The sequence below is a fragment of the Lucilia cuprina genome, chromosome 4, assembly GCF_022045245.1.
Source record: "Lucilia cuprina isolate Lc7/37 chromosome 4, ASM2204524v1, whole genome shotgun sequence".
NCBI lineage: Eukaryota > Metazoa > Arthropoda > Insecta > Diptera > Calliphoridae > Lucilia > Lucilia cuprina.
The window spans coordinates 3,033,692-3,035,601 of record NC_060952.1 but is presented as its reverse complement, the minus strand read 5'-3'; the positions used below and the strand labels follow the sequence as shown (position 1 = coordinate 3,035,601).

The window sequence follows — 1,910 nt, the reverse complement described above, 5'->3', positions numbered from 1 at the left end:
ATATTAACGAACATAGGAGGATCTTTCGAAGACCTTAAAGAAAACAATAAGTTAAATTTTCATTTATTCCAGATTTATGAAAACTTTAAATCTTACCTCTTCCTTTGATGGGTTTTCTGCTTGGAAAACATTATTGTTGCCGTTTTGCCAAAGGAATAAATGCAAAGGATTCAAAAAAATAAGTTGGGACAACTTTTTGTTTAAACGTTGGTAATAATTAACTAGGAGTAATATATTGGATTACTTATATCGTATGTTAATTGACCTCAGAGTAGGCGTTGTTTCTCTGTTTGTTTTTATTTTGGTGCTGAAAATAAAAGAAAATTTATTAGTACATAGGAATAAGAATAAAAAAATATAAATTTAAGGAAAAAAGCAAGGATGAACGTAATTTAGAAAAGCATAAAATAATAAACAGTATATTGTGGTAAGAAGATTTAAAAATATAAATGCAAACAATATTCATTTTGGAGAAAAAAATAAAAGAAACACCAAGAAACGCACATTTTTTAATAAACTCTTTATTTCTTGATCCTTTATCAATTGTATTATAAAGATATTATATTAAATTTATTTCGATTTTTATTCACGTCAGGAAATGCAAAATTTCCTTAAAAGGGGAAAATACACGTTAAAAAAATAAAGTACATAAAATTTGATTTATATCGCGAACAAAATTTTTAATTTTTCACTTAAAATCTCATTTCATTTCTGAGACAGCAACTTTTTTTATCATAAATGCATTAAATGAAGAAATCAAAATAAAATTTCGATTATAAAAAGATCGAAAAAAAGATGTATATATATTTTGTATGCAATTATAAAATTATGCATCTTAAATGTCTGCGTTAAAACATTAGCCTTTATATAAATTTTATTAAAAAACTTTATTGTTATTAATATAGAAAATATTTTCTCTCACTTAAATATATATTTTTATTTCTTTTCCGGAAATTAAAATTTTTATTTCTAATATTCTATTTTTGTATTGTTATTTTATTTATTTTGTTCAGAAATTTTATTTTATTTGACAATTAAAACAATGAAGTATTGATTTATGTTCTCGATTTTCCTTATGTTTGACAAATAAGAGAATGAAAAATTGTTTATATTTTTTATTAATTCTGCTTCCAATTATTGCAATATAATTTCATACATTTAAAATTGTTATTTTTTTTATTATCACTCGCGTTGAAAAATTCAAAGCCTAGAAAAATTTAAGACATTTAATGTCAACATGTAGACATTTGTAAATGCCAAAGACCTGTGTGATGGCGGTTTAAGATTCTATGAATATGAAGATATGATCAATTTTATTTGAACACGCTCCATTAATTATCTAGTTTAAATTTTTTTAATTATACATGATATTTTCTTTTTATGTTCTTTATGGATAAATTTTCCATGCATGCGTAATTTTCTATAGCTTTAACATTTTCATCCATCCTTTTGCAATAGTTCATGAAAATATTTATTTCACGCGAGAAAAAAATGCAAAATTTCTTTTCACTAAGAGGGAAAAACAGCAATGTTAAACAAAAGTTGAAATAATTAAATATGTTCATCAGTTTATCACCTTCAAATTTGCTTTGTTTCGCGATTTTACACTATAATTTTTAATTGTTCACATAAAATTTGATATTATTTCTGCGACAACAACTTTTTTATCGTAAATGCGAAAAATGCATTTGATGAAATTAAGAAATCAAAACAAAATTTCCTATGAAATTCTTTTAAAATTAATTATTAAAGTAAATATTTTAAAAAAGCGTTAAAACTTTAGCGTTTGCATAATTTTGATAAAAAAATATTATTATTAACATTTATTTTTAATATGAAAAATATTTTCACTCACTTTTTTTATTTTCCGCAAATTAAATTATTATTTTTTTAATTTTCTATTTTTGTTT

The 1,910-nt window shown here is 22.4% G+C and overlaps 1 long non-coding RNA gene across 1 annotated transcript in view; it reads right to left on the bottom strand.

The window, feature by feature from the left end:
- The window catches only part of LOC124419833, a 7,118-nt gene continuing 5,208 nt past the window's right edge, over positions 1-1,910 (bottom strand). The window contains exons 2-3 of the long non-coding RNA XR_006940836.1: positions 97-307; positions 1-33 (exon numbers count right to left, since the gene is read on the bottom strand). This is a non-coding gene — a long non-coding RNA (uncharacterized LOC124419833). The remainder of the gene's footprint in view (positions 34-96; positions 308-1,910) is intronic.